This window comes from Podarcis cretensis (genome assembly GCF_951804945.1).
Source record: "Podarcis cretensis genome assembly, chromosome: 1".
Taxonomy (NCBI): domain Eukaryota; kingdom Metazoa; phylum Chordata; class Lepidosauria; order Squamata; family Lacertidae; genus Podarcis; species Podarcis cretensis.
Window position 1 is genome coordinate 48,719,210 of NC_137170.1, and position 13,643 is coordinate 48,732,852.

The window sequence follows — 13,643 nt, forward strand, 5'->3', positions numbered from 1 at the left end:
TCGGGGGACCCTGATTATGGAAAATAATCCCCAATCCAAAGGAATGTGTTTATGAATCCATATGTATGATACTCTCAAGGCTGCTTTAGGGTGTAGTCTCCATGACCTATATATAAGCTCATGTTTAACATTCCTAGTGTGTTCAGCTATTTTCCACCATTCCACGCCTACATTTTAATTTTATTTGTAGGAGAACACACATATGTACCACACTTTTAAATTTGATCTGAACCCTCTTCAATTATACATTCATAGATTGTAATAGACCCCTTGAGGAGTAGCCAGACTGGCTTTTTATGAAGAAGTTAGTTAGGTCAACATTAAAATATCCTGGTGACTGATGGGTTACTTTTTATAGTTACATCCACACACAGTCAAGATGTGGCAAAAAGGAGTGGGAGAGACTGGATCACTTTCCTTAGTTGTAACATCAGGTTAGCAGTACGACACAGATGGCTATTGCACAATGTATTTTTGTGTAAAATACTTGGCACTCATTAGAGTAGGACACTTTATATTTTCTAATATTCTAATCATCCTGGAGTAGGGGCTCAATCCATCCTGAGAGTAGCACAAATACCAAGTGCATTGAAAGGATTGAAATAAATTCCATACAATTTGTGCTAATGTACTTTCCAGCCTGGGAAAAACAGCTGATGGAGATGTAGCCTAAAGAGCTTTCTCCAGAGTTATGGCATTGACAACACAATTTCAGTTTGCAGTATGTGAATAGGGTGTGTCATTGTGGGGTGGGGAGATGGTATCTTAAGAGTCAGTAATAAATTTAAAGGAGAGCTGGAAAAAATATTCCTGATTCTTGGGGGCACATAGGTGATAGAGTAGTATGTAGGGAGTTTTTTTCAGTTTTGGTAAGAGCAATAGATCAGAAATGTCCTCCGTTCCAAATACTATAACTTGGCATGTTATGCTCAGTAACTACATAATTTGGATGCTTCACTTAATTTTCCCTGTCAGTCAGTTTGTGAGCTTTTAAAAAGTAGATATATCCTGAACACAGTATTACGTGTTCTTTTAGAGTGAGGATACAACTGGAGTTCAGCCTGAAAGCCTAAACCTACTTTCTAGGGAGTAAACTCTGTTGAACTGCATGGGACATGCATGCAAGTGAACACGCATAGGGATGGGCTTCGCATGTGCTTTTAAAACGTGAGGAGAGAAAGTGGAACTACATTCAACAGAAGGAGTTTCAATGCCAACAATTCAGCTGCGACCAATTTGACTTGCAGATTCTGAGCAAATGAAAAGCTCCCTGCCCCCACCCCGCTGCCTCTAGAATAATGCAGTTTAATTCTGTTAAGTAAGGGGAGGGAGTGGTTTACTTGGATTATACAAAGTCTGAAAAGGCCTCTGTCATTTAGCCAGTTACTTGGAAGCTATTGCATAAGCATGCCAGTATATTTTTCAGCCCTGTTTCAAGTTCCTGAGCCAGTCCTGCCTCCACAGCTGTTCTTTGTCAGACTGTTTGAGTATTTGACAGGTTTCTGTTTAACTAACTAGCCCTTACAACATTCTTCTTTCTCTTTTTAGCTGGAGCTGTATAGAAAAACATTATTTCCTCATAAGGCTTCAAAGCCTTTTGAGTTATCTAGTTAAGATATGGGCATGCACGGTTGATGCATGGGACACAGGAAGGTCAGCAGGGCTGGCCCACCCACAAGGTAGAAGCCTGGGTGGTGGTGTCCTAGCAGGTGCCCTGCTGCCATCACCAGCAAGGAGAAGTGACTGTAGCTTCCGGTAAAATCTCATGAGAGTTCCGCAAGATCTCACGAGCTCTTGCCAGAAGTCATGCCACACAATCCCGGTAAGTGAGGCTTCTTCAGCAGATGAAACCATCCCACTTCACTTCAGGTGGTGAAATGGGACAGTTTACCCCCGAAGGTCAGGCTGCGAAAGGGAAGAGATCTCTGCATCTCTATCTCTCTCTAGACATCAAAACGGGGAAGGTGCACGTAAAGACAGGTGAATCTGATGGAGTCCACCTGTCCAAGTTGACCCAGGGGGGTGGGAAAATAGCCATCAGACAGAACTGAACTTCCACCCCCTGCTTTCCTCAGGGATCAGCTGCTTGAGCAGCAATTCCAGCTGACACCAGGACCAGGTGTGGGGCAAGTAGGCATGGTTTGGGAAAAACAGACTGGCAGTCCAAATTTGGCCTGCGGGCTGGAGGTTTCCCACTTCTATCTAAAGATATACTCAGTGTCCACTGCTCTAACCCCACCCCCTCTTTTGATATCTCCCATTTGAACAGCACATTTGAAGGGTCAGGGTGCTATGACTGTAGCACCCCACATGAATTAGGACTCCTGTTTCCCTGGGATTAAGCAAGCAAGCCACCTCCCTCTCTGCATTGTGAGTGAAGCAGAATTAGCTGTTTCACCAGTTAACATCATACAGACACTGGGGCTATATCCAGCAAAGTTGCTCCATTCATGCAAGGACCTCTGCTTGCACAGCAGATCTTTTCCTCCCTCTCCACACTCCTACCAACTCCCCCAATCAGTTTCAGAGGGTTGGGGGGAAACCAGGAACAGCAGGGGGAGGAGAAGTTCCCCTGCCAGTGGAAGTCCTTATAAAAATGGGATTCCTTTGTGGGATACAACCCCATCGTTAAAGAAATTTGATTTCCTTTTTTGCTCTTAAACATTGCTGTGCCAACAGCAATCACTATCATAAAAATATCCGCTCTGAGCAAAATGGGTCAAACAATGCGCCCATTCTTTGCTTGCAATGTTGACAGAATGCCTTTTAACACCTTACTCCTTCTGCATGCCTGGAACATTCCTACCACTGAACAGAACTGGGCTGCCTCTGTGCTCCATGAGTACCTTTGGGCCAGCAGTGCATTGGGGCAAGCGTGCTGGCACCATATTGTACTGGTGTTATTTGGTTGTGTGTTTGAAAGGAGTGCTGTGACTTTCCATACCTCTCCCATTCAATCAATTATCTATACATCTTTAGGGATTGTTGCCAAAGGTTAAGCACTTCTTTCTTATTAATCTGTCTGCCTTTTGTTGTCATTTTATAGATCATCATTGTTCTTCCAAGAATGTGAACGTAAGAATCAGCCTTTTCAATCTTTTGAAAAACCAGGTTGCTATGACTCTTTTTTCCACCCCTTATCTTCTCCAGCAATTGGCTTTAATATCAGTCAATCTGCACCATGCGTTTTTCCCTTGAAGCAGAGCTGAGAGGCAGGATCAATCAAACTGCTAGGCTAAGCTGACTCAGAGCTGAGAGGCTTCACACAGCAAAAACTTGAGGAGAGTACTTGCCAGCTAACAACAGCTTACCTACGTGAAATATATTCAGAGTCAAGTGTGAATTTCATGCTCTTTTTTCAACTCATACTAGCAATGAATGAAACTTTCCCCAATACGTCTAGCTATATATACATTATTTACACAATGGGCCCCGTGTGATTGGCTATTTCCGGGCTGCTCCTGTAGGCCAATCAGGTTGCGGATTCACCTCCAGAAGCCTGATTGGCTGCTCCTGCAGGCCAATCAGGTTGCTGATTCACTTCATCCAGGAGCCTGATTGGCTGCGGCTGCAGGCCAATCAGACTGCTGCCTTCTGGATCCTATTGTTCCAGGATTCAGCTCAGTACATAACACTACACATGGAGGGTAGTCTGAAATTTTGTAACAGCAAAGGTAGAAGAACCTCAAATCATTGTAGGTGTAACAAAGTTTCATACACCAAAATTCCACCAGGCGCAACAAACCTGCACTACCAGTCTTTCCACATTATTCCATGCTTTGCACAGATAAGGTCCCATGCCCTGCTCTTAGCATCTCCAGTTGAAAGGACCTCATCCTAGAGAGATACTGCAAGTCACTGGAGACAGGACTGGGATAGGTGGACTAAAGGCCATTCTGTATTCTCAAATCCATTTCACACATGCTAAGGGGGCTCTCTTATTTGGGGAGAAGTCATAGCTCCGTGGCAAAGCTCATGTTTTGCACGCATAAGGTCCCAGGTCCAACCCCTGATCACCTCTAGTTAAAAGGATCTGGCACCTAACAGAGAAGGCGATACCTAGGCTGGATGAACCAATAGTCTGACTCAGCAGTACAACCACTTGACAACTGCTAGAGTCTCAGCAGAACACTGAAAAAAATTGTTTTGGGGGAGTGTTCATTGGTACATTGTAGAACACATATTCCTTTCACTTCTGGATTACTGTACTATAAAGAAAAATAAAGCACCATGTCTTGCTGCATCATAAGCATCATTGTCAAAACCAGTACCATGTTATGAAAATCATGGGCCCTAAACCAGGACCTTGTTAATAATCTGGCTCTTGTCAAAATGGGCTTTATATCAATTGACAGCAGAGGAGAGGGGAATGGGGGGGGGGACTACAGATTTCCTTGACCATTCTGCAGCCTTTCCACAGACCACCTGAATGGAGTTCCTTGACCACTGCCTTTGGTTCACAGAGTACAGTTTCAGAACCCCTGGTCAGACTCAGTATAAGGCTGTAATAGTAAAAAACATATAATACGACTGTAATAGTAAAAAACATATAATACCACTTTAAAGTGGCAGAGGTGCCCTAAAAATACAATCTTTTAAATGCAACTAAGCATATAGAAGGGGGACGTGGATGGCGCTGTGGGTTAAACCACAGAGCCTAGGGCTTTCTGATCAGCAGGTCGGCAGTTCAAATCCCTGTGACAGAGTGAGCTCCCATTGCTTGGTCCCTGCTCCTGCCAACCTAGCAGTTCGAAAGCACATCAAAGTGCAAGTAGATAAATAGACACCGCTCCGGTGGGAAGGTAAACGGTGTTTCCGTGCACTGCTCTGGTTCGCCAGAAGCGGCTTAGTCATCCTGGCCACATGACCCGGAAGCTGTACGCCAGCTCCCTCGGCCGCAACCCCAGAGTCGGTCATGATGGTCAGGGGTTCCTTTACCTTTACCTTAAGCATTTAGAAATCTCCTAGATTTTATAGTGTTTTATCTCCAAAATAAAGACAACAAAACAAAAGGATAGCAATTGGGACAAGATTAAGCTGACCTGAAGATCAGACTGAACTATCCTTTGTTTGGCTTTTCAAAGAGAGCTTACCTACTTGGTGACTCTAGCAAGTACAATGTGGTCTTCAAGCTAAACTACAGGTTTTATATTCCACCTAATTTGAGAAGTTGGGGTGAGGAAAGCACCGATCCAACTCAAGTTAGTTGTGATGAAAACTGCAATCCTATACCCACTTTCCTGGGAGCAAGCCCTATTGTACTCAGTGGGTAGGCATGTTTCAGAGTGCATTGCAAATGTCATTCAAACAAGTTAATCATAAAGGTAAAGGTAAAGGTAAAGGTACCCCTGCCCGTACGGGCCAGTCTTGACAGACTCTGGGGTTGTGCGCCCATCTCACTCAAGAGGCCAGGGGCCAGCGCTGTCCGGAGACACTTCCGGGTCACGTGGCCAGCGTGACATCGCTGCTCTGGCGAGCCAGAGCCACACACGGAAACGCCGTTTACCTTCCCGCTGGTAAGCGGTCCCTATTTATCTACTTGCACCCGGAGGTGCTTTCGAACTGCTAGGTTGGCAGGCGCTGGGACCGAGCAGCGGGAGCGCACCCTGCCGCAGGGATCCGAACCGCCGACCTTTCGATCGGCAAGTCCTAGGCGCTGAGGCTTTAACCCACAGCGCCACCTGCGTCCAAGTTAATCATAGTAAGTTCCTTTTTTCTGAATGAGCCTTTGTCCTTACTAATTATAGTGGGGCCAGGAGCAAAGTATATTCCACGCAGTGTTTTCCCGAGCCTCTGCAGTTTATCCCTGAAATCATTGACATCAACAGCAATGCATATGTTTTTCAACTAAAGGCTATTACAAAATAAAAACGTAGGTATGGAGACTAAGAAACAGAGACGCAATAGTGTGACCTGTTTGACAGGATTGGCTCTTATTATGAGCTTTGGCAAGTATTTTGCAAATCAAACAGGGTAGGACTTGTTTTGCTATGCAAAATGGAACTTAATCTGTAAAAGATCTGTAAAAGTGGCATCCCAGGACACATATAGGGACCTTTAGCAGGTATGCTTAATCACTATTTCATTAATTATTTGGATTTTATTCCAGTTCATTTAGTAGCCACTATGAGGCTATTTTTCAACCTTTGTTTTTATAATACCATTTAAAAAATAATAATAATCTGGCTTCTTCATTGGCTCAAAGTAGCCTACAACATCAAAAACAGTAATGCAATGCAAAACAACACCATCCATAGAACCAAAAGCAATTTCTTAAATCAGTGCTTTTCATCTAGAAGAAAAGGTGCCGGTACTGCGTAACCTTGAGTACCCCCAGGGGGAAAAGGACTGTTTAAAATCATTATTACAAAGAAAGAAAATTCTGAACACAGCACACATGGTCTCATTACAGCTTACAAAGCATTTAAATATCCCAATTAAAATGCAAAAATGCTTGGACTAATTCCAGGGAGTAATGAAATGGGCTGGATTCAGATACCATAATCTGTACATCCAGGCTGTGAGGGCTACTGCTTATGTAGTCAAAGCCACACATAAGAGGTAGCCCCATGAGGATTGAGCATGCTCAGTGGCCACGGAATGTGGACTATTTTAGGGTGGGTGGAGCTAAACCAGAAGAGGGGTGTGTGGATTGGAGTGGAAGCGATCCTGGAACAGCACCATACCAAACGGCAACATTTTGTTGCAGACCACAGTTGTTGTTGTTTAGTCGTTTAGTCGTGTCCGACTCTTCGTGACCCCATGGATCACAGCACGCCAGGCACTCCTGTCTTCCACTGCCTCCCGCATTTTGGTCAAACTTATGGTAGTAGCTTCGAGAACACTGTCCAGCCATCTGGTCCTCTGTTGTCCCCTTCTCCTTGTGCCCTCCATCTTTTCCAGCATCAGGGTCTTTTCCAGGGAGTCTTCTCTTCTCATGAGGTGGCCAAAGTATTGGAGCCTCAGCTTCAGGATCTGTCCTTCCAGTGAGCACTCAGGGCTGATTTCCTTCAGAATGGATAGGTTTGATCTTCCTGCAGTCTCCTCCAGTACAATAATTCAAAAGCATCACTTCTTCGGCAATTAGCCTTCTTTATGGTCCAGCTCTCACTTCCATACATCACTACTGGGAAAACCATGGCTTTAACTATACGGACCTTTGTTGGCAACGTGATGTCTCTGCTTTTTAAGAGTTACATGTAACCACAGTTACACACATGTAAAATTAATGTAGGGGTCTTTCTACCTTTCACCGCAGCTTGCTTTTTTATTTTTCTGTATGACCAATCTCTCTCTCTCTCTCTCTCTCTCTTTAAATCCAGCTTTTGAAAATGAAAAACAACAAGAGTAGTGCTGTAAGCAGGAGCCCCTGAGCCAAGTGCCTTGGAAATTCCATGTCGGCACGGCGGCCAGCCATCTGTTGCCATCTCAGTCATGTGCCAAATGACTGAACAATGATGCTTTGAATTTCAGGAATAAGGGCATGTGTGATCTGCACCATTCTCTTAGGGAGCCCACAACATGCCCTTAATATTTCTGTGTTCCAGGCATAGATAAATTGATTGGCAATGGTTAATCTCTAGAGTTTTCAGTAAATGGTTTCTTCTGTATTATAAGGGGACAAAAACCACATAAAGCCTCTAATGCATCATTAACATGTACAGCTGTAATGTGCTATATGTGTGGGCTTGACTTTGAAGATTGTTTAGAAACTTTGGTTAGTGCAGAATGCCGCTTCTAGGTTACTTAACTGGGGTCCCATCTGCACTATACATTTAAGGCAGTATCATTCCACTTTCAGCAGTCATGGCTTCCCCCAAAGGATGCTGAAAACTGTAATTTGTGGAGGATGCTAAGAGGGCTACAGTTCTGCAAGGTCTTGGAAAAGAGGGATTGGTTGTTAAACCACTCTGGGAATTGTAGCTGTGGGGGAATAGGGGTTTCCTATCAACTAACAGCATGCTTAACGGTCTGCAGTTGTCGTCCTGTTAAATCAATAAATGCAGAGCTGTGTGAATTGTTAACATATGGGGTAGGTATGAAAATGTAGAGGGCTATGGAGAACAAAATGGATTTGGAAAATGTAGGTTTTCAGGTCTGAGCAAGCCCTCTGTCGCTTCCTTTTTTGGCACAGGTAATATTCATTTTCAGCACTAGATGGTGGCATTTAATCGCAGTTGCCTGATGTCTATATCTTTCCTTATGTGTTCATATATACAGTACTTTCATAGATGCGTCATCCACAGTGTGTGGCAGTTTTCCTCCTCATTTTTATTTCAAGTACAGTGGTACCTCGGGTTAAGAACTTAATTCGTTCTGGAGGTCCCTTCTTAACCTGAAACTGTTCTTAACCTGAAGTACCACTTTAGCTAATGGGGCCTCCCGCTGCCACTGCCACCACGCCACCGGAGCCCTGTTCTCATCCTGAAGCAAAGTTCTTAACCTGAGGTACTATTTCTGGGTTAGCGGAGTCTGTAACCTGAAGCATCTGTAACCTGAAATGTCTGTAACCTGAGGTACCACTGCACTGCTTTTGCTATTCCATCTGTGCTCAGAACTCACTTGCAGCCAGTGCTTGTTTGCCTTGAACGGGGATTGGGAACCTAGTGTGCCCCCATCCAGTACATGCTGCTGGACTACCACTCCCATCATCCTTTGACCACCAGTGGGTGGCTGATGGGAGCTGGAGTCCAACAACATCTGGAGGGCCACTAGGTTCCGGACCCCTGGCCTGAAGGCAAGTCTTGCTCACTGCAAATACTCCAGCTGTTGCCTTTTTACAGTCCTGAGTTAGATAGACAAGTGGTCTAACATGGGAAGCTAAGTTAAGACCACTGGTCCATCTAGCTCACTACAACAACCAGCAGCCGTTCTCCAGGATTTCAGATAGGAGCCTTTCCCAGCCACGTGTGGAGATGTCACAGACTGAACCTGGGACCTTCTGAATGACAACATGTGCTCTACAGAGCACAATGGCTCTTCCCCAAGTCTGCATGGGACACTTAGTTGCTAGCCTCTCTCCTAAGCTTGCCATTAATGGCACCAAGCATGGGTGTTGGTTTAATAATAATTTAATAATAATAATTTATTATTTATACCCCGCCCATCTGGCTGAGTTTCCCCAGCCACTCTGGGCGGCTTCCAATCGAGTGTTAAAAACAATACAGCATTAAATATTAAAAACTTCCCTAAACAGGGCTGCCTTCAGATGTCTTTTAAAGAGAAGATAGCTGCTTATTTCCTTCACATCTGAAGGAAGGGCAGGCGCCACTACCAAGAAGGCCCTCTGTCTGGTTAAGAGATGTGGACATCAAACTTCCACATGCAGCACATAGTTAAACTATGGAACTCTTTCTCACAGGAGGCAGCAATGGCCACCAACTTGGATGACTTTAACAGAGGATTAGACAAATTGATGGAGGAGCAGGTTATCAGTGGCTTCTAGCTCTGCCTCCATGTTCAGGCAGCATGCTTCTGAATGCCACTTGCTGATGACTGCAGAAGAGAGTGCTCTTGTGCTTGGATCATGCTTGCACAAGGCTTCCCAAAGGCATCTGGTCAGTCACTGTGAGAACAGGATGATGGACCATTGGCCTGATCCAGCAGTCTCATCTTAAATCCTTACGTTCATTTTATTCTTGTTCAATGTAAATATGCGAAGCTTTGGGGAAATTATCTATCTATTATGTTAACAATCAATAAATTTTATTCAAAAGTTGTTACAATACTTCTCAAGCTGACTGGTTGGTAGGGTGCAAAACATTTTTCAAAAGAAAATCATATAGCGGCCATTGGAACAGTTGGCATGGCCTGATTCTTTGCTCTTAAAGCAATGAGCAGCATTCATGATTTGTGACAACTTTAGCCCAGCACAATTTTTAACAGTTATGCAGAGGAAGAATTTTCCAAGGTGGGTCACCACTGTTAAAGAGTCCATAAATGGCATTCCACATAGGTGGAATCTACACACACATTAAAAAGTTGTGGAATTTTTTTTAAAAAAAGAGTTTGGAAAAATATATTGAATTTGTCATAGCTCACCATCACCATCTAGTGTCACATTTGTATATTGCACTTTACAACACACTTAAAATGTTTTATTTGTAGCTGTATAGCAGAGTCCTTAATGATTTCAACTAACCAACCAAACAATTATTTAATTGTAAGGTTACTGTTGTCTTCTCTTGAGAAGGCAAATGCGGTATGTAATTCCTGAGCTTGAATGGGCTTGCATCCCATCACCAACCCCTCTGTCATTTCCACATCCTGAATTTAAGCAGATGTTGGATGGCCATCTGTTATGTGTGACTATTTGAGATTCCTGCATTGCAGGGGTTGGACTAGATGACCCTTGGGGTCCCTTCCAACACTACAATTCTGTGATCAGTCTCCCTCCCACAAACACTATCAACAGGGAGGAAAATTAATTTTTATAGCTTTGTGGGCTTACTGACTCTTCTTCTAATAGCGTCCAATTAGACTGGGCCCCTATAGTGGCCTTCTTACAAATTGTTGTTTACATCCCATTTGACCATGGCTTTCATTTGGCAAGTATCCAAGCTCTGTGTGTCACAGTAATTACACTATTTGTGCTGCAGGATCTAGGAATGCCAACAGCTTCAATCAATGAGTGACGTACACTGGCTGAACTTCATTGCAACCCAGGAAGTTTCGTTTGTTTTTTATAATTATTTATTATAACTTAGATAGAAGAGTAAGCACACACTCATGATTCAGGCAGAAGGCACTTCCAGACCAGGCCTCATATTGCAAACACGTTGCTCAGAGCATTCTTGGCTTGTTAGCTTTCACACCTGCCTGCTGTTGTTTTTCAGTCGTGGATATTCATTGCCATACTGCCACTTGCCATTCACACTGATGGGCAGAGCTGGACAGAATTGTGTGTGTGTGTGTGTGTGTGTGTGTGTGTTGCATCCCTTTACTCAATCACTCCTCTCTTGCCCTCCATTTTTTCCTATTCTCAGCATGCACACAGGAATTTCTGTATCTCAGGAAATTCCCTTTCTCTAGGAGGTGAACAAGAACAAATGTTGCCATGTTTCACAATGAGCAAAATGAATGCTTGTGCGGTTTTTGGGGTGAGTGGGATATCAATTTCCATTTGGGTTTAAAAAACCAATGCTGAGGTATTGTGCAAGAGTGATGCTATCGTTACTAAGAGTGATTTTTAGAAATCACTCTTAGTAGAGTGATTTTTAGAAGAGTCATTTTTAAAGGTTTTGTTGAAGATCTCTTTTAAAAGAAGAACCAAAAACCACCACCACCTCTGTGTATGTACTGTGATTACAGTCTCCAAAGCAGTCCTCCCCCACTGTGGCGGTCTTGAGAGTACAGCTCCTGCTAACTGAGTTGTTGAAATTCAAACACGCACCTGGCTTTCCGCAGGAAACAAAATGGCTAGGTTGTGCTCAGGTGTGGAGCAGGGGTGTGGTATGAGAGACTACCTGCTGAAAGGTCATCGCACATGTTACAAACTGACCCCTCCCCCCCACTCCAGATGCACTAACTAGCTTCCACACAACCAGCGGCCAGTAGTGGCTTGGGATCACTGGACTGGTGAGGTGGCTTGGAAGCTAGTGGAACTGGGCACAAAGGGAAGTCACAAAGGCAGAGCCAAGAATATCCCAGGCTTATGACAGGAAACTTCTGGGGAAACACTCTTAGCGGTCTCCCATGGTCCACATGCAGGACCCCTATCAATGAGGAATTGTGCCTTCGGTGTAGGTCTCTCTACAGAACACCCTCCGAGCAGAAACTAGACAGGCACCATTCCTGCAGAGCTTCAGGCATCTAAACAGTTTTATTTCAGAAGGCGTTTGCACCGTGAATGCCACTCAAATGTTCCTGCTTTCAGATGTTTGAATCTACATCTTAGATTTCGAACACTGCATGTTTTACTTGTTGAAAGCTGCTTTGAGAAGCATGTGGAAAGGACAAGTGGGCATGGATTCTTTTAAAAAAGCACAGGCTGGTTGAGGACGGTATAATGTGGATGCTGCAAAGAACCTCGTGTGCACAAGCAGCACTGATTCCACAATAAATGCCATCTGGAAGCACAGACAAACAGACAGACAGGTGATAAAAATACCGGCTGAGTCATTGCCTCTATCCTGCGCAAAACAGTGATTACAACATACCATGGGTTTCAACATTTTATCTTTAGCTGCATGCTTCCATATGTTCTGGTGGTGGTATGCATTTTTTGTTATGCCTACGTATGTACGGCATGCATCTTTAAAAATCCCTTGTAAGGTGTTTCTCTAAAACCACCCCATGCAAAAACATCAAATACTGCTGAGAGGAAGAGGAGATTTTCAAGGAAGTGACTTGTCCTTGGGGGAAGGAGCCTTTGCAGCTCTCCTTAAGCAACAGCATACCTGAAGAACAGGAAAAACAAGCTGAGGGTGACCCTTTCTGTCCTAAACACAACTGTTCCCTGCCAGGCACTTTCATAATCTCCAATTTGCACATGAAAGAAAAATTACAGCAAGCTCATTGCCTTCTTCACACAGTTTTTAAAGTCATTCCAGAAGTCAGAGCTTTCATTTCAGCCCTTTGGGTGCCTAGGACAGATTCCATTAGTAGCTTTCTTATATTCCTGGTATCTGTGTTGCCATGGCCAACTTTTCCTTGTGAATCCTTAAAGTCTCATAACCAATTAGTTGAGACTCTTTTCCCTCAGCTCTCTTCTGCTCTTACTCTCTCTGAGCCCCTTTTCTATATGCTGGGTCTCAAAGTTTTCTTCATCCGCCCTTTTGCCCACTGATCCACCCCAGCAAGCTACTATTTTCTCAAGCAATTTGACTGAAACTTACCTACCTCCAAAACTGAGCTGATCTCGGTGGGAACAACATGTGGCAAGGCAAGGAGCAGAGTTTAAGGACAAATTATCCCACTCCATTTAGCCTTCTTGCATCACAATTAGCCTTATACATTTGTTAAAACAGGCCCACTGTCATAAGGATTTCTTCAACGCAGAGCCATACCATCTGTGATGTCCCAGGTCCCAGGAGAATGATGTCTCTTGCTGTATATATGATAGGATGCTGCCACCATCTGATGAGCTTTAATCAATTACTCCGGTACCCTCAAACATACAGTACTATGTACATTACCCTGATTTTTTTAAAAAAAGTTATTATTTAGAGGGTTGGGTTAATCTTGGGCTCGTTGGTGCCAAGCTATTGGATTTGATACTCAAATATTTACTCCAAACTTATCTGGGAGTTCTGCCTCTTCAACAACATTTATAAAGGAGGACATACAAGGATGCTTTAAGGAAGACCACGACCATACTGACCTTTCTTAGAGGGCTTTTGTGAGAAATACTGAAATGAGGCCTGGCAGCAGCAGATGACATCCCAGCACAGCCCATTGCTGATGCTTGCACAGGGCTCCTTAAGAAAACCACACTTCTGTCAGCTTCACATGGCTGCCATCTTTGTTTTTGACAATACACATGAAGAAAACTTAACTTCTGGGTCACTGGGGGGGGGGTAGTCGCTCCTTAAACTGTTTGTGTCACCAAGCTAAGCCTCTTGAACCCAGAGGGGAGGCAACATTGTGGGGGCGAGGATGCTCACTAGATAGCACTTTGTGAAGAATTCCTTCAGTCCTGGAGC